The 18,626-nt window shown below is 46.8% G+C and overlaps 1 protein-coding gene across 1 annotated transcript in view; it reads right to left on the bottom strand.

The window, feature by feature from the left end:
- The window catches only part of TMEM260 (transmembrane protein 260), a 246,464-nt gene that overhangs the window by 208,729 nt on the left and 19,109 nt on the right, over positions 1-18,626 (bottom strand). The window lies entirely within an intron of this gene.

Consider the following 18,626-nt stretch of genomic DNA (forward strand, 5'->3'; position numbering starts at 1 on the left):
ACCAGAGGCATTTAAGAGACTGCTACTCTCCTCCACCCCACCCCACATTTTATTTAAAATTTTCTGTTTGTTACTCACCTTTCCAAGAGATTTGCTCAAGGTGAGGGGCAAGTATAGTTCAACATTAACAGAAATTAACCATCTAGTAACTATAAAAACACAATAAAATTTAACATAATCCTAAAAATATAAATTTATAAACATCAACTCAAATTTTCATAATACATACACACATTCCAATAAATCATAACAAATATAAATATTTAATAACAGAAAGCATCCCAAATTAAATTTAATAGCAACAAATTGCATCAGCTCCACAGGAGTCTATTTAAAATGAATCTTTGAAAACACAAGAATGTACCTAATTAAAAATTTTCTGGAAAAGCCATGTTTTCACAGAAGGTCTGAAAAGATCAAGAGGGCAGCTATGTAAGAAAAAATATTATTTTGTGTCCAACACGTCTTGTTTGTGTTGTCAGGGTGGCATCAGTGTAGCCCAATCTTGTTGTTCAGGTCTAAACTGGGTGTGTGCAGCGAGGATCACTCCCCCAAGCTTTCCAGGAAAAACACTGGGAGGTAGAAATAACTCAGCATTCTTCTCTAGCAGCATGCAAAGATAATTTACTTGGGAGACTGGGATAGAAAAATAATAAATATATGCATGATTCTCCTTCATGAGAGGTTGTGCTGGTATAACTAGACACAGTAGCAAAAGCAGCAGTAGATTCGGGCAAACTCAGATTGACCAATACATGTTGTAACCTATCTAGGTAACCCTTAGACTCACTCCTTCCCATGCAGGGTCAGGTAACAGAGCCAAAGAATATTAATCTGTAGTTGTCTGGTTTGGAAATGATCTTTCGCTATTTGTCCTCCGATAAGCATTCATGATTGTTGAACAGTCACCCCTGGAGATCCATCCGCTTTAGGATTACCCCATAGCAATATCTGGTGGAAACCTCACAACTATCCCTGCTGTCTGCTCATGAGGAAAGTCTCTTACTTCTTATGTTACTTTCCTCCATTCCCTGTGTGCTCTTTCAATGTTTTCCCAGGTTGAGTTCTAGTATTCTCTGGACTTGCACTTTGTATGCGAGCTATTGTATACCCTTCGTTGTCCAGGTAGATATTCAAAGTATGGGTTCCTGTTTGGGTCCTGTCCCATCAGTATCGTCTGGAATGTTCAAAGTCTCTTGCTTTGTCTTGGCTGATTGGGTTTGCATCTACAGCAACATCCTACTGTTCTGCAGCTCTGCCCTGGTTTACACCAGTGACAATATCTGACTGTTCTGTGGCTTCACCTTGAATCTTGTTAGTGGTATTGTCAATGCTCATGAAAACTACTTATTCAGAGCTCATTGGAGTCATGACATTTGACAAGAGTGCCTCAAAGCATACACTTCAGGTTTTTGACACCTTTTCTATCTCAGGGAAAAGGATTCTATACTCCCAGCCTCATTCGCTGTATCCCAATAGCACAATTTCTTTGGCTCTGCCATCTTGGAGCTCTTTCTGCTCAGGACACACATGTAGGCCTTGCAGCTGAAAACCCTCATGTAATTCATGCAAGGTTTTCTGTCTGCCACATTTCATATGTCACCTTTTTCACCCTTATTGGCAGTAGTTTCTGAAGATAATTTGCAGTTTTCAGTGCCTCTCCCGAGACTTGTCAAATAGGTTAGAATCCAGCAGCATGCTCTTACTCATCTCCACCAGCATGTAGTTATTCCTTTTGGCTACACCATTCTATTCAGGAGAATAAGGCAAAGTGGGTTGGTGCTCAATTCCGTGTCACTTGAGATATGCTTGAATCACCTTGTTCATGGATGGTTCCAGATTTGTTCTGGAACTTGCTGCTCCTCATTGCTTTGTACTCTGAGCTTCTCCAGTATATCATTTTTGCGTTTCAGGAGGTAAGTCTTTTTGTACCTGGAGTAAGCATCAGTGCTTACTCCAGGAAATACCTGTTTTCAGCAGGGTTCACTGTATTCATTGGTCCACACAAATCACTATGCATTAGCTCTAGTGGATGACTTGCTCTGCTGTAGCTTGCCTTTGGAAGCAGAGTACATGTTGCTTTGCTTTCAGACAACATACACATCAGCATTTCTGTGCATGGGGAAATCTGTAAATCCACTGTCATCTGTCTGTTCAGCAAATCATTTAATGCACCTGGGCCATGTGTTTATGTAGTCCTGGTAAGGGAACAGAGTGGCTACTTTGGCTTCTTCAACTGCACAGGTGATTCTGTACAAGTTGTCACCTGCAACCCCTTGTGCTACACTGCTGGCCCCCTTCTTAATCATGCATATATTCTTGCAGACGTGCAGTGAGGCCCTTGCTTGTCAAGCATTTCACTGTTAGCAGGCTTCCCTTCAGGTCTGGCACATACAGCACATCCTACACGAAAATGTTGTGCCTGTGTCCAGCAATGGTATTGAATTTGAGACATCCTTCTCCTTTTCCCATCACAGAAATACATTTCTCATCTGCTAGGAATATATTATATTTTTCATACTATAATCAATGTCTGTGAAAACATCTTTATTACTTGTCATGTGGCTTATTGCTTCTGAATCACTGTATCAGTCTGCCAAGTTGCTTCTCTTAGAGAATTTAAAACTGCAGTTCCAGAGTCATTCAGACTTCCTTTCAGCTATAAATTAGCTGTTCAGTCTTAATGACATTTGTCTCTGACACTCTCTGGTCCTCAGATTTCCAAGCTAGGCAGTTCCTTTTCAAATGTCCTACCTTCCTGCAATGGTAGCACACCTTCGGTTGCAACCACCCACCAGATACATCCCCTACTGAGAAGGCATTTTTGCCTTTTCTAGGCGAGTTTCACCCTCCAGGCCTTCACCCTGCAGTAAGGGCAGTTTGAAAATCTTTTTTTCCTTTCTCTTCTCCCGGGCTGAGCTTATCTCATGGTGCTTGCCTGTGTAACTCTTCAGCTATGCAAACAAACTTGTCTATGGCCTTCCTTCACAGAGTCCAACATTAAGTCACATTCTAGTCTAATTTCTAATGCATTTATACAGGATCAAATGAATCAGGCAAGCTTACAGTTATAACATCAACACCATGATTATCCTTTCAAATCTTCTTCCATGCATCTCAACCTTTTTATGATTTCTAACATAGCAACAGTATGTTCCAACATTTACTGGGACTTCTTCCAGCCTCAGATTGTATAATTTGGAAAGTACAAACAGTTTGCTGTTGAAATTACAGATATAATCTTTACAGCAATTTCCACATGCCCTCAGATGTGCATTAAATTTACTACCTTCCACAAGATGAGAAATCATAACCTTCACCTTCATATTATCAGACCAGTACTCTACATTTACAGTAGATATTTCCTTACATATCACATCCCATAGTTTATCCTTACTCAGTAGCATTTCCATTTTAAAAATCCAAAACTGATAACTGCTTGTATTTAGTTTAAGCATGGCAGCTCTGAGTTCTATGCTGGAAGCCATGATCTCAGAGTTAGTTAACTATCTTTTATTTTACTCAGTTCCTTTCAATCAAGTCAGAAGGGTGCCTGCTTCAGCTCTTTTGTCTCATCTGTGCACTGGCTCTGTTCTGTAGCTTGCGTCCACTCCTGCCTAGATCAGCACAGTTTGGGTTCAGAAACTCTTCTCTGGCTCTGCAGCCTAGTCTGGGCCAATAATCTATTGTCAGATTAGTATCAGTATGGCCCAATCTTATTGTTCAGGGTCTAAACTGGGTATGTGCAATGATAACCCTGATCCTCTCCAAGTGAAACACTTACCCATCTCCACCAGCATAGGAAAATTAGGTCTTATCTCTGATAATTTTCATTCCTGTAGTACCAAGGATCAGTCCAGACTCCTGGGTTTTGCCTCCGCACCAGCAGGTGGAGACAGAGCCAAACTTGTCAGACTCCCCATATATACCAGGGTGCCACCCACAGCCTACCAGTATCACAATGTCAAAGCAGAAAATTCCCCAACTGAACACTAACTAAAAACCCCAGGGTACTGAACCAGAGAAACCTAGGCTCACTGACCCCAACGAGGGTCCTGGCACTGAACAAACAGACGTCAACTGATCTGTATAAGGAAAAACAAAGACTCGCAGTATGAACACACCCCCAGCAGGCTCTCCATTGAGGGCGGGACTCTGGACTGATCCTTGGTACTACAGGAATGAAAATTATCAGAGGTAAGACCTAATTTTCCTTTCCCTGTACTTACCGGATCAGTCCAGACTCCTGGGATGTACCAGAGCTGAAATTACTTGGGATGGGACCCGGAGAGGCCCGCTCTTAACACACCTGCTCCGAAGTTGCCCTCCCGTGAGCCCTGAACATCCAAACGATAATGACGCGCAAACGTATGCAAGGATTTCCAAGTTGCCACCCTGCAGATCTCCTGTGGGGAAATCTGCATACACTCCGCCCAGGAAGCCACCTGGGAATGCGTCGAATGAGCCTTGAGGCCCTGTGGAATGCGTTTCCCACAGAGTAAGTATGAGGAACCTATAGCCTCCTTCAACCAGCGAGAAATGGTGGTCTTGGAGGCCATATTGCCCCGTTTGGGACCTTGACACAGCACGAAAAGGTGATCCGATAAATGAAATTCATTAGTCACCTCCAGATACCGCAGAAGAGACCTACGGACGTCCAGCTTCTTCAATTCCCTGGATGCTGGATCCTCCGCAGAATGATCCCCAAAAGATGGAAGCTCCACCGACTGATTCAAATGGAACGAAGACACCACCTTTGGAAGGAACGAAGGAACCGTGCAAAGAGTAACCCCCGTTTCTGAGAACCGCAAGAAAGGCTCCCTACAGGATAACGCTTGAAGCTCGGACACTCGCCTAGCCGAGATTGCCACCAAAAATACCGTCTTTAAAGTGAGATCCTTAAGCGTGGCCCGCTTTAGAGGCTCGAAAGGGGGGGGGCACACAGAGCCTTGAGCACCACATTCAAATTCCAGGACGGGCACAGTGCTTTCCAAGGCGGGCGCAAACGGGTAGCCCCCTTCACGAATCTGTTCACATCGGGATGCATCGCCAGGGTCCTCCCATCAATGGACCCCCGAAACCAACTCAGAGCCGCCACCTGTACCTTCAGAGAACCACAGGATAGACCCTTGAACAGCCCATCCTGCAGGAAAGCCAGAATGGCCGAAACGGGAGCTCTGGTAGCAGGAACTGATCGCTCTACGTACCACAACTCAAAGACCTTCCACACTCGCACGTACGTCAAAGAGGTCGACTTCTTCCGCGAACTCAACAAAGTAGAAACCGTGTCAGAATAGCCCCTGCTCTTCAAACGACGCCTCTCAAAAGCCATGCCGCTAAACAAAAGTGATCTGCCTGATCGAAACACACGGGTCCCTGGTGGAGAAGATCCAGGAGGTTCGGGAACTGCAGACGCCCCTCCACGACTAGGTTGACAAAATACGCAAACCACGGGCGCCGTGGCCACTCTGGCGCCACCAGAATGACCTCGCTTGGATGGTCTTCTATGCGTCGTAGAGTCCTGCCGATCAGGGGCCAGGGAGGAAAGACGTACAGGAGGACCGAGGTGGGCCATGGCAACGCCAGGGCGTCCACCCCCTCCGCTCCCGTCAGCGGTCAAGAAACCTTGGGGCCTTGGTATTTTGAGACGTCGCCATCAGGTCCATGGCTGGTGTGCCCCATCTGTTGCAGATGAGCTGGAAGGCCGCGCTTGACAGTTCCCACTCTCCGGGATCGAGATGATGATGGCTCAAGAAGTCGGCTTGAGAATTGTCTACCCCCGCTATGTGGGACCCCGCTAGGGCAATCAGGTGTCGCTCCGCCCACGGAAACAGAAGGCGAGCCTCGAGAACCACCGGTTGACTTCTGGTTCCGCCTTGCCGATTGATGTAAGCGACCGTCGTCGCGTTGTCTGATAGAATCCTGAGCGACTTCCCCTGCACCAGGGACCGCAACGCCAGACGGACCACCCTGGTCTCCAGCCGATTTATCGACCAACGCACCTCGGCAGATGACCATGTGCCTTGGACCGACTTTAGACAACACATTGCCCCCCAGCCCCAGAGACTCGCATCCGTGGTGACCACGAAGATTGTACGGGGAGAGCCACCACCCGAGGCCGAGCCGTGCCGGTCTTGTCAACGGCAATGGGAGATAAAACTGTTCTGAGACCGGACTCCAACGGGAGAGCAACGTGGACTGTAAGGGTCGCATGTGCGCAAAAGGTCCAGTGTCGATGCCATAGAGCCTATCAATTGAGGTAATCCCATACCGTCGGAAGTTGTTTCAGGAGCAACTCCCTCACTTGCCCCTGTAATTTGCCTCGACGCTCCGAGGAAAGGAAAACCAGCCCTAGGCGCATGTCGAACCGCACACCCAAGAAGTCCAGAGACTGGGAGGGAATGAGATGACTCTTTGCGTTGTTCACCACCCAACCCAGAGAATGCAGCAACTGCATGAACCGGGCTACCGCCGACTGACAGAGGGATTCGGACTTGGCCCGAATCAACCAATCGTCCAAGTACGGGTGAACCAGCAATCCTTCCCTCCGGAGCTGTGCCGCTACTACCACCATGATCTTGGTGAACGTTCGAGGAGCCGTGGCCAACCCGAAGGGCAAGGCCTGGAACTGATAGTGTTTCCCCATGATGTAGAACCGAAGATACCTCTGGTGATCCTTCCTGATCCCGATGTGCAGGTACGCTTCCGTGAGATCCAGGGATGCCAAGAACTCCCCGGGCCGCATTGACGCTATCACGGCCCGAAGGGTCTCCATGCGAAAGCGGGGAACCCACAGACATCGGTTGACGCTCTTGAGGTCCAGGATGGGCCGGGAGGTTCCATCCTTCTTTGGCACGACGAAATAAATGGAGTAGTGTCCTTCTCGTTGTTCCCGAGGTGGAACCGGAACGATAGCTCCCAAGGTCAGCAACCTTTCCAAGGTCCACCCGACCGCGCGGCACTTGTCCGCATTCCCACAGGGAGACGGGAAAAAACGCGGGTGGGGCTGGCAAGCAAAATCTAAGGCGTAACCGTGTTTTATCACTGACAGTACCCATTGATCCGACGTGACCTTGGCCCATTCCTCGTAGAAGAGAGTAAATCTGCCCCCTACCCTGGCTACTGAGGAATGCGCCGTCCGCACATCATTGTGCGCCCTTAACTCCTGACGGAGCCTGGGAGGAACCAGATCTACCAAAATGCCTGCCGCGAAAGGACTGGCTTTGCTGCCGGCCCCCTCCGGGGCGAAAGGAGGAGGAGGAGGATGAGGAAGAAGCGGCCAACTGTGAGGCCCGGTATCTGCGATTTCCCCAAAACTGAGGCTTCGAGGACAAGGAGAGGGAGGACCTGGAACACGACCTATCTTCCGAGAGACGATACCCTCTAGTATCCCCCAGTAGCTGAATCATATCATTAATAATCTTTATGTTCTTTTAAATTTAAATCTTTATTTACATTTGTTTTTTATTTAGTTATGTAAACCGTTTTGATTAAACACTGTTTGTAAAGACGGTATACAAACCCTTTTAAATAAATAAAATAAATAAATAAATAAACTCCTTTCCGAACAGCAGCTTACCCTCGAATGGCAAGGAGCCCAGCTTGGACTTGGATGCCCCGTCCCCCGCCCAGTTCTGTACCATAGAAGCCGCCTTGCTGAAACCGCTGAGACCATGGAACGAGCGGAGGTTCGGCCGATTCCAGCCGTCCGGCCAGTCGAGCTTCCTCTTCTGACAGGCCCTCATTGGCCAACAGTTGCTGGGCCCATTGCAATCCGGCGCGAAGCGCAAAGTTGCTGCAGATCGCTGCCCGGGCCCCTAGGGCTGAGACCTCAAAGATCTTCTTCAATTGCAGCTCCAACTTCTGATCCTGGAGGTCCAGCAGGGCCGTGGTGCCCGTGATTGGGATGGTAGTGCGTTTCTTTACCGCTGACACCGAGGCGTCCACTTTAGGAACCCGCAGGATCTCCAAGGCGTCCTCTGGTAACAGGTAAAGCTTGTCCATCTCTTTGGAAACCTTCAAACCCAAGTCCGGGGTGTCCCATTCCCTATACAACAGATCCGTAGCTGAAAAATGGAATGGGAAGGTCGTAGGGGGGCCACTCAGGCCCAACAAGACCGGATCCATGGAGCTCCCCTGGATTCGACTGGAGTGTCGGAAATCCCTAACGCCTCCAAAATGGCGGGGAGGAGGGGCGCCAGCTCGTCCCTACGAAACAGCCGAATGACCCTAGGGTCATTGCCCTCGGACGCCTGCCCCTGGCGTCTGGTCCCGGGCTGCGGACTCCCATCACCCTCCACCCCTCTTGGGGGCGGGGACGGGTCCTCTGGGTCGTCCTGATCAGACGACTTGTCTGAGATATCCGGGTCGGTCTGTGGGGGATTGGGCCTCAGGGGCCTCCTTGCCCGCGGCTCCTCCGACGAGGTCCGTGGCTTAGGGCGCTCCGGAGGCCTAGAATGTGTCCCCTCGGGACCGCCAGACGAAGCTGCGGAACGCTTACGCGCCTTAAAGGCCCTGTGCATTGCCAAAATAAAGTCTGAGGAAAAGGAGGAGCAGGAGACGTCCGAATCCGATCCCTCAACGTCTCCTGCATCCTTCCCTGAGACCCCTGTGGGCAAAGCCAGCAGCGGAGGAGAGCGCTGGGGAGAAAGAGGCAGAGGTGAGTTTCTGCCCCCGCAAAGGCTGCCGCCACACCCGTAGACGTTTCCGGGCCCGGCTTCAAAATGGCGGCCATTGCCGCACCAGAATCCGGTGCCCAAACCGGAGCCCCCCCGCTTCTCTGGCGCCCCCCACACGACTCCCGACGACCCCTCGTCCCCCGGAATACAGCCGGAACAAAGGCCGTCCCGGGAGAGCCGCACGTGCGCCGAGCCGCAGGCCACACAGGCCACGCCACGCCACGTGGCATCGCGGCCGACTCTCGCTGCCGCCCGCTAGAAAAAAAGGACAGGAAAAAAAAAAATCAAGGAGCCGGCGAAATCTTCCCGGCCCCCGACAAAGAAACCCGCACAGACTGCGACCCGCCGAGCGAAGGCACTGCTTACTTTTTTTTTTTTTTTTTTTTAAACGACGCTGTTCCTCAGCGAGTGCTGAATCGGCCTGGTTGGGGTGAGTGAGCCGGGCTCCCCGGTATCACCCCTGCTGGGCCGGTTCCTACCTATAGGGTCCTCGACCCTAAGCCTCAGCCGCCTACAACCAGGGGGGATGGTCCCCTCGGGACCCGACAACCCCCTGGGAGGCTCAGAGCCGTCCCCGACGACCTGTGCTGCACGAAGACAAAAACAACAACTTTTTTTTTTTTTAAACTTTACTAACCAAACAAGAAGAAACCCTTCACTACGTTCCTGCCTGGCTAACTAACCTCCAACAAAATTCAGAAGAGGCTCTGGGTAAGCTTCCCGCACCTGCTGGAGACAGAGCTATACTGGCAGGCTGTGGGTGGCACCCTGGTATATATGGGGAGCCTGACAAGTTTGGCTCTGTCTCCACCTGCTGGTGCGGAGGCAAAACCCAGGAGTCTGGACTGATCCGGTACGTACAGGGAAGTAGTTCTTTTGTCTACATCATCCTATTCAGGAGTAGTCTTCATGACTGGTTATGCCAATACAAGATAATAGCATAGAGAAGAGGAACAGCAGACTCAGACAAACTCAAGACTAATATAGGTAACAAACTATCAAAGAATCCCTTTCAGTCTCACCCCTTCACATGCAGGTTCAGGTGACACAGGGAGGGAATGTCAATGTTATGATTTCACTTGCTACGCAACCTCATTGTACCCTATGAAGCCTCCCTGCCAGCCGAGATCTCCTCGGATCTCCATTCCATGCTATCCCCATCAGTTCCTCACAGGTCAAACTCAGCCTTTGGTGCAGCCTCCTAGCACCAGGAGACCTCAGCGAACGATGTCTCCAGCCTTGCGAAGCTACTTCTCTTCGCCTGCACTACACCCAAGCCTAAGCCCTACATAATCCAGCCTTTCCAAACTCTCCTCACTTTTGCAATGAGTTGCCCTTGGCTCCTTGCCCTAGCCACTGTTGCCTTGCAACCTGCCCAGATCTATCCTTGTCTTGCCTTGTGGCCTATGGGTCTTCCTGCTCCTTGTCTTGCCTTGCAGCCTAAGGGCCTTCCTGCTCCTTGCTTTGTCTTGCAGCCTAAGGGCCTTCCTGCTCCTTGCTTTGTCTTGCAGCCTAAGGGCCATTTCTGCTCCTTGCCTTGCCTTATGGTCTAAGGGCCAATCCTGCTCCTTGATTTGCCTTGTGGCCCAAGGGCTTCCTTACTCCTTGCCTTGCAACCTATCTAGGCCTTTCCATTGTCTTGCCTCTCAAGGCCTTCCCTACCTAATGCTGCCTTCAGGTCTTCATTTTCCATGTTCTATGTTATCCTCGTCTCGCTTGTCCTGTCCTAGTCTAGCTCAAGTTCCAATCCTTGCCTGCAAGCAAGATCCAGTTCCAGTTCTTCCCTGCACTCTGTTCCTGTCCAAGTCCTTAACAGCACTCTGTTTCTGTCCACTGCCTTGCTCCAGCCTTACCCCAGCCTTATCAGCCTCTCAAAGCCTTGCCCCAGCCTTAGCAGCCTTGCTCCAGACTCACCATGATGCCAACGATATCCAATTTTTCATCCTGATAAATTCTTTAGCCAACACATTGAATCATCTTAAAATTGTTCTAGGTGCAATTGATGCATGGATCCTTCAAAAACATTTAGCATTAAACATATCAAAAACAGAAATTGTAATGTCTCGAACCAAGAATGTACCAGAGATTTGAATTTGGTAAACATACCATACCCATTTCAAAGACAGTTCGAGACCTGGGGGTCATTCTAGAAACTAATCTTTCAACAAAGGCCCATATTAAACATATAATTCATCCCAAATATATGAAGCTTCACATGTTAAGATATTTATAATCTTTGTTGAGCATAGAAGACTTCAGAACAGTTTTGCAAGCTCTGATCTTTTCCGGGATAGATTATTGCAGTTCCCCATTGTTGGGTGTTCCGATCTCTACCCTGCGTTCTCTCCACTTGCACAATAACCTGGAACCGGACCCTCCTTCCTTGTTTATGTAAAACATGGCTACTTGATTGTACGTATGGATCATCACACATTTCTCCCAAAGTTCTGGCTTGAATGTGTGGATCGCCTTTTTTTATTGCTCTTAACTCTAACCGGTTGATCTGGAAATTGCTTTCCTTCAGAGACCATAGGCCTTGAGTTTTGAGATGAAGCAAATGGGCTCCCCACCCCCGAGTTGAGGCATCCATTGTGAGGATTAGTTGGTGTGCAGAGTCCAAAAAGGTGCTCCTTTCGTTAAGACCAATGGACTCATCCACCAAGATATGTCCACTTTCATGGCAGCAGTTACGTTTACTTTCTCGACATGGGCTGTTTGTATTTCATATAATAAATAGCAAAAGAGCAGAGATGCCGGGTAGACATTGTTGAGAAATAAAAGGACACCTGAGGCAGGCTACAGGTGCCGAAACATGGGCCTGTGTCGGGTTATGTTTGATTTTGCAATTATGCGAAATGAGCACACAGCATCGGTTTATCTTGAGAACCTACTGCATTCAGTTAATAATACATATTTTTCTTTTTGGAGATATTATATTTCTATGCCTATCAGCAGATGATTGATTTATTGGTGATGCTTTGGACACCATCTGCAGCCCATTGTGAGGCAAGAGACTGGTTATTAAACTTTAACACTTCTGATGCTGTGGCTTAGATTGAGGTTTATTTTTATTTTGAGATAAGTTTAGATATAATATATTTGAGTCATACTTCTTATTTATTTATTTAAATTCTTTTAATATACCGATGCTCAAGACCAAGTCTTATCGTACCGGTTTACAATAAACTAGGGGGGAAACCAGTTAACACTGAAAGCGAAAGTTACATTACAACAGGGACCGTGGAACGGGGCTGTTAGAAAAAAAGGGATAGGTTAACAATTTCTAACTGGAGAGCCGTGCATGTAAGCAGAGAGCAGTTGCTTACATGGTAAAATTATATACAATTTACACAGAGGAGTCGAATAGGCAAGTTATATAAGAGCGCAGTAAGCAGAAAACAGTTCCTTTGTGAGGCAGAAAGAGGACGCAACCGAGGAGTGTTGGTCCGTGTGGGTTACCATAAGGTTTCTTCAAGGATATGCTTGGGCGAACAGCCATGTTTTAAATTTTTTCTGAATGTGATATGACTATGTTCCTGGTGGAGATCTGGCGGGAGAGAGTTCCAGTGATGTGGACCAGCAGTTGATAGCGCTCGTTTTTCAATGGCGTTATGTATAGCGGATTTGTTCAGGGGAACCTGGAGGGAGTCTCTGTATGCAGATCTGGTTGGTCTTGCTGAGGAGTGTGGTTTGAGGGGTATGGTGAGTTGGAGAGAGGATTGCTGAAATATGGTTTTGTGAATGATGGTCAGTGTCTTGAAGAGAATTCTGTAGCGGATGGGTAGCCAGTGAAGTATTTTTAGAATCGGTGTGATGTGGTCCATACGGCGAGAGTTTGTGAGGATCCTGGCTGCAGCGTTTTGCAGCATCTGAAGAGGTTTGGTAGAAGAGGCCGGGAGACCAAGCAGAAGCGCATTACAATAATCAATCTTTGAGAATAGTATGGCTTGAAGGACCGAGCGATAGTCATGGAAGTGAAGGAGAGGTCTTAACTGTTTTAGGACCTGTAGTTTGTAAAAGCCTTCTTTAGTGGTGGTGTTAATGAATTTTTTAAGGTTCATTCTGGAGTCTAGGATGGCTCCAAGGTCTCTCACTTGATTTACTAATGGTGTATTAGTAGTGTTGGCTAGTGGGTTATCATCATTGGGGGAGATGACCAGCAGTTCAGTCTTGGACGTATTGAGAACAAGGCTGAGGCTTGTGAGAAGAAGATCGATAGCGTGTAGGCAGCTATTCCAATAGTTTAGACTGTCCAATAGGCAAGACAATCCTTGATGGGGATTAGGATCTGCACGTCGTCTGCATAAATGAAATAGGTGAGGTTGAGGTTATTGAGTAGTTGGCATAGGGAGAGAAGATATATGTTGAATAGGGTCGGCGAGAGCAAGGAACCCTGGGGTTGTATATCTTTAATTTAAATGGACTTGAACCACTTAGCTATTACTATGTCCTATGAAAATTTACATCAGAATGTGATCGGAAGATATAATTTTAAATGTTCTTTAGCTTCTGCTTGTTTTCAGCCTCATAAAAGAACTGCTGTCATATGCTACTGCAGACGTTTGTTGAAGATGTATCCCACTGATTAAGGAATTATCTAACATTCTGAAATACAGGCTATGTCAGGGCTGGATTTTACTCTAGGAAAGTTTCAACAAAAGTTAAACTGTTTAATTGCAAATATAAAAACTTGATCACATCAAATTTTGGGGGCCATAGAGACATATATTTGACTATCTGGTTTACTTAATTCCTGTCACATGAGTAACCTAGTCCCTTTCAAATGAAGCACAAGAACTGCCTGGACATGTTTCAGGAAACCAGGCTTCAGAAACAGTCCAAAGGGTAGTGTCCAAGGGAAGGCCCACTGGCCACTCCATAAACTTGGACTGCAGGTAGAGACGAATCTGTGCATGAGCCCTTGTGTCACGGCACAACCTCATAGGCAGGCTCCAAGGCCCACGCTGTAGCCGGGTGAATGCATCCAAACACGGGACAGACAAGAACAGTATCCACCGGAGACAGGAAACAAGGACTGTGGCGCAGCCAAGCTGGAGAAGACTCAGCAATGACAAGGCTGATGGCTCAAAACAAGACTTATGCGTGGCTGAAGACTGAAGCATGTTGAAGACAGGAACCAGGAACAAGATGGAAGACCACAGCAAGTTGAAAAAAGAGGTCCAGAAGTCAAGGACCAGGCAAACACCGAAGACCAGGAGCCAGGCGGACAATGACGACAAGCACAGACCAGAGGCTGGAGCAAGACCTCAGAAGAGGAAGACAGGAACAAGACTAAGACCAGGAACTCTGTGGACTTGGAGCAGAACTCTGAAGGAAAGCACAACCTCTGGACTGAATACTGAAGTCACCAGGCACTGGAACAGACTGAGGACACAGGAACCAAACAAAGACACAGGAAACAAGAGACCTTGCGAAGGCAACCCTGGAGAAACCAAAGAGCCCTTTTATAGAGCAGCGGGGATAACATCAGCTGAGAGGACCATGGGCTTTCCCACCAGCACAGATGCGCGCGTACGCATAGAGAGATGCCAGCAGGAATGGAGACACCGAACGTCAGAGGTGTTTCCTGCTGCAAGGATTGTAGTAATGGCATCGGGATAAGTGAAACTGCTCGTGGGATCTTCCCACAGGTGGTGAACCTAACACCCGGATAAGTTCATCGTAAAATGCATACATATTTTTAAATGCATTTCCTTATAGTATAACTAGGGCTTCTGATTTTAGGTTTAATCGATAAATCCCAATAAAACACCCAGATGCAAAATATAAAAATAGAATAAGTGTTTAATAAAACTCAAGAAAAACACCACTTCCTCTAGTACTCTCTTACTACTTTTTTTTTTTTTGGCTTACCCTGGATCCTCAGCTTTATTTTTGTGCCTTTCCACGCTAATGATTCCACAAAATGTATTCATTTGATTCAACTGGAAAAGGCATCCAACAATAGTACGCGCGCTGCGAAAACACTGATAAACACCGATTTTTAGTACCCCAAAAAATCCCCAATTAGCTGGAAAATAAACACCTACATTTACAATTTATAAAAACCTAAAATCAGAAGCCCTAAATATAACACAGTAGACAGCAAAACAAAATGTCAACTGCCTAGTTATTCACCTTCACACTTAAAAGATATATTCCAGCTGTCTCTGTAGAAGCTTGACCACTTCTAGAATGTCACTCCTTATTCCAAGTCAGTTTTTGTTTTCATCCTCATTGCTTCTGTACCTTCTTGGAGAAAAGCATACAGGATCTCATACTTAATCCAACCCCCTTCCTGTGTCTTACCATAAAGTTTTCTAATAATATAAACAGATACCAACACTAGTGAGGTTGCTCAAAAACTTGATGACCTAGGTCTTGTCTGGACAATTCTCTACCACAACTAAAGGCTTCTGGGCAATTGTAGCCTATTAGTATTATTACGCTCTCCTCCTCCAGAGGGGAGGAGTTAGCAATCTATTCTGCTTTTCTCCTGAAAGGGGGAGGAGTTAGCAATCCGTCATGATCTGCTCCTCCAGAGGGGAGGAGTTAGCTATCTGTAATGCTGACCCTGCCAGAAGGGCGGAGTTAGTAATCTGTTTGCTATCTCCTTCCTTCTAACAGCAGTTCGCTATCTGTTATGGATCAACTCCCCAGGGAAGAGGAGTTGGCAATCTGTTCAATGATACTCTTCTGAGAGGAGCTAACAATAGGTATATTGTACTTTGCTACAGAGATAGCAATCTATCATGCCTCCGCTATAGAGTAGCAATCTGTTATATATAGGCTGCTGGCAATCCCCATAGAAAGAGAAAGTAGCTATCTATATAATACTTCCGTAAGCAGTGTTAGTGGTTGGCTCCCACAGAGTGATAGTAGTGTAAGGAATGACCACTTGGAGGAAATGGTGAATCCCTGGGTCGATGACAGATGACAGCGCCCCCAGGAGGAGATCCTGAGAGGAACCACCGGCTAAGCTAGCATATGAGATAAACACAATAGTTCTTTATTAGGCTGGAAGCTGGACCACCAGAGGTGGCAGTAGTGAGTCGATGTATTCGGCAGGGCTGAAGTCCCTCTGATACTGGAATATAATCTCTGGGTCGCTGAGCCGTAGAGAGAGACTAGAAGTAGTGAGTAGACAGGATATACTGGATACAAGATGGTACACCTCACAATAGTAGATGTCTGCAATGGTCTCTATGCCACAGAGAGTCTTCGGTATATTTAGGAACAGGAGCCATAGGCGAGCACTGGTTCCTACAAACAGTCTGTAATAAGAACTCACAATAGTTGTATATGGAACAGCTTCCAGAGTAGAAGAGAGTCTGTAAAGAATTCTAGGAACACGGGCCCTCGTGGAGCGAGTACCGGTTCCTATCTGCAATCTTGCCAATAGAACTCTCAATGTCCGTACCTGCGATAACGTCTTGGACGGAAGGGAGTCTTCAGAGCTATAGGAATGTAGGCCCTCGTGGAGCGAATATCGATTCCTATCTACAATAGAACTCACTGTGTTCACTTCTGCGATCGCTTCCAGGCAATGAGGAGTCTTCTGAGTATACAGGGGCGCAGGCCCTCAAAGAGCGAGTATCGGATCCAGTCTTGGCAATATGAAATCAAGAAGAGAGAGCGGGGCCCCCGTGGAGCGGGTACTCCTGGTAAGTTTGAAAAGGCCGAGCAGTGGAGAAGGATTCCCCTGGCTGACTCGGATCGTTGTTGCAAGTATCGTGGACTGCCGAAGCAAGTCCTGTTGGGAGTTCCTTGCTAACTCGTTAGAGGTTAGCAAACAAAGACCTTTTAAAGTGGAAATGGATGAAGTCACTACGGGGGGACGCCCCCGAGGTTCGCGCCCTTTCTGGTACAAAGTCTGGAGCGCATGCGCGCCCTTACATCATCAAGAACATGGCGGATCCGTAGCGTCAAGCCAGCCCGGGGACACCGGGACCAAGAGGCAGAGAGAAGCCGCGGCTGCATCTGTCCGTCAGAGCCGAAGGGAGTCGCTCCCAAGGTAGAGAGGGTGGAGTGAGGGGCGAGAAGAGGCACGAATGCAACAAGTATCAACTCAGCTACTTTCTCCCTGGCAGGTGGTGAGATTAGGTCATGTTTTCTTTATCCAAGTCTTGTTTTTCCCTATCATCTTGCTAGACAGCACCTAGCCATCACAAGGCTGCCAGCATCAAATCGGATGTTTTCTAAGGCATTGTATTCTGCGAGTTCAAACCAAACTACCTATGGCCAACAATATCATTAAAGAAATACAACTTACCTATTCACTGTTTTCTCGACATCTATTTTTCACATTTATATTCTGCCTTTCATGACCCTTCAAAGTAGATTACATTCAAGTACTATAGGTATTTCCCTATCCACAGAGGGTTTGCAATCTTGCCGTAGGATTTATCATTCCGCTATAAATAGAACAGAATGTTGAGCCGTGGCTAGAAAAGGGGCGAGGGCGACAACGTGCACCCGGCCGCATTGCGGTGGTGCGTTTTCACCTGTTACGGTACAGTACACACTATCACCCCCATAGCGCCATTGTAAAAGGTGAGTTATTTCTGGCACTACTGCCAGCGATAATGTGTTAAACATTATCACCCGCAGCAGTACCAGAAAAAAATTTTTCCTAACCCCGCCCAACCCCTCCCCTTTTCCTCATTTACATTTTATCGTCACGATGTGATCGTTATCGCGTGCATTAGGGCATTATCACCTGCAATAAGGCCCTAACACATGTGATAATAGCCCATTGCATTTTGAAAAATGACCATATAAGTATGTACCTGATGCAATGGAGAGTGAAGTGACAGGTCACAAGGCAGGTCAGCATGATTTGACCCTGGCTTCCCTGGTTCACAGCTTGCTACTCTAACCAATAGGCTACTCCTCCACACTGCTCTTGGAGAGAAGAATATAATACTGCAACCTTCCAACTCTTTACAACTGTTCTCTTTATCTATCTTAAGTAAGTTTGAATTCTGTCACAGTACCAGCTTCTATCCCTCTTTAGGTAGGTTGCTTCAGACATCGAACACCTTCTCAGTATAGTAGCATTTTCTCACTATAATCGAATTATCTCACATTTCTTCTGAACTTTCATTTCATATCACCACTTGTCCTTGAAATTCTCTCTTTTATGAAAAATGAACCCTTCTGTGACTTATTAAAACCTTATCAGAATATTATTGGAATTGCTTTCTGCAATTGTTTTTCCTTGACATACATTTTTTGTCGAAATGTGGCCATACTGAGGCACTAACTCAGAATTTATTTACGAAGATTTTTATATTGCTAGTCTAAAATACTTGCTCCTACTGGATTACAAAGCACACAAAAATATAAATAAATCAATAACAGAAAACAATATGGGGAAACCCATGGCTACTAGCCTGATTTGGGGCCAAGTAAGTTTTTAATGTATGATGACTCCCCTTAATATTAGCAACCTGACCATTAATATCTTGGATAGTTCTTTGGTCAGCCATTTTTTTTTACACTTTTTTCATCTGGCAAGTATGCATGAATCAGATGCTCAGAGTCAAATCTAGAGGTCACTGGATGGTTTCAATAGTAGCACAATTTAAAGTATCTAGTACACCTACAAATGAGCATAGATTACAGTTGTTTGCAATATGATCCATTGATTTGGAAGACCAAAATCACACTCTCTTTCAGTTGTGAAGGAGATGTGCACAACATCCTGTCAAGGTCCTGCGATGATTTGTGGAGCACCAACTCTTTCATTGGAGGTCAAAATCACATGGAACTCTTGTAGAATTTTCAGTGGGGTCCTTATTAGGAACATCAGGAGTTTCACAGTGCACAGCAGTGCACACCAGTGATCAATAGGACTATTAGCTTCTTGTTGTTTTGCATGCTCCTAAATAGGGTTACAGGACCTGAGGCAGTTATCAAGGAGGACTGAACATATCTTGATATAAT

This window comes from Rhinatrema bivittatum, chromosome 4 (genome assembly GCF_901001135.1).
Source record: "Rhinatrema bivittatum chromosome 4, aRhiBiv1.1, whole genome shotgun sequence".
NCBI classification, from domain to species: Eukaryota; Metazoa; Chordata; class Amphibia; order Gymnophiona; family Rhinatrematidae; genus Rhinatrema; species Rhinatrema bivittatum.